The sequence below is a fragment of the Sinocyclocheilus anshuiensis genome, unplaced genomic scaffold, assembly GCF_001515605.1.
Source record: "Sinocyclocheilus anshuiensis isolate Anshui unplaced genomic scaffold, SAMN03320099.WGS_v1.1 scaffold227, whole genome shotgun sequence".
Lineage (NCBI taxonomy): Eukaryota > Metazoa > Chordata > Actinopteri > Cypriniformes > Cyprinidae > Sinocyclocheilus > Sinocyclocheilus anshuiensis.
Window position 1 is genome coordinate 1,625,056 of NW_015549590.1, and position 223 is coordinate 1,625,278.

Genomic DNA, 223 nt, shown 5'->3' on the forward strand with positions numbered 1-223 from the left:
GTGGTTATTGTTAGGACAGTTAAGGTCAATAAGTAGATTTATAAAATAAGTATAAGCATTACGACAAGGCAAGAGGCTCCCGAGGGTGAACTTGACCGCTGGCCACCTCTTCGTCTCCAATCAGTTCCCGATGGACGAAATCAAGTCCCGGCCTGCATTTTTTTCTCATTTCAAAAGCCGTTTCACTCGGATATACGTCACGATAGGGGGGAAAATACAACCC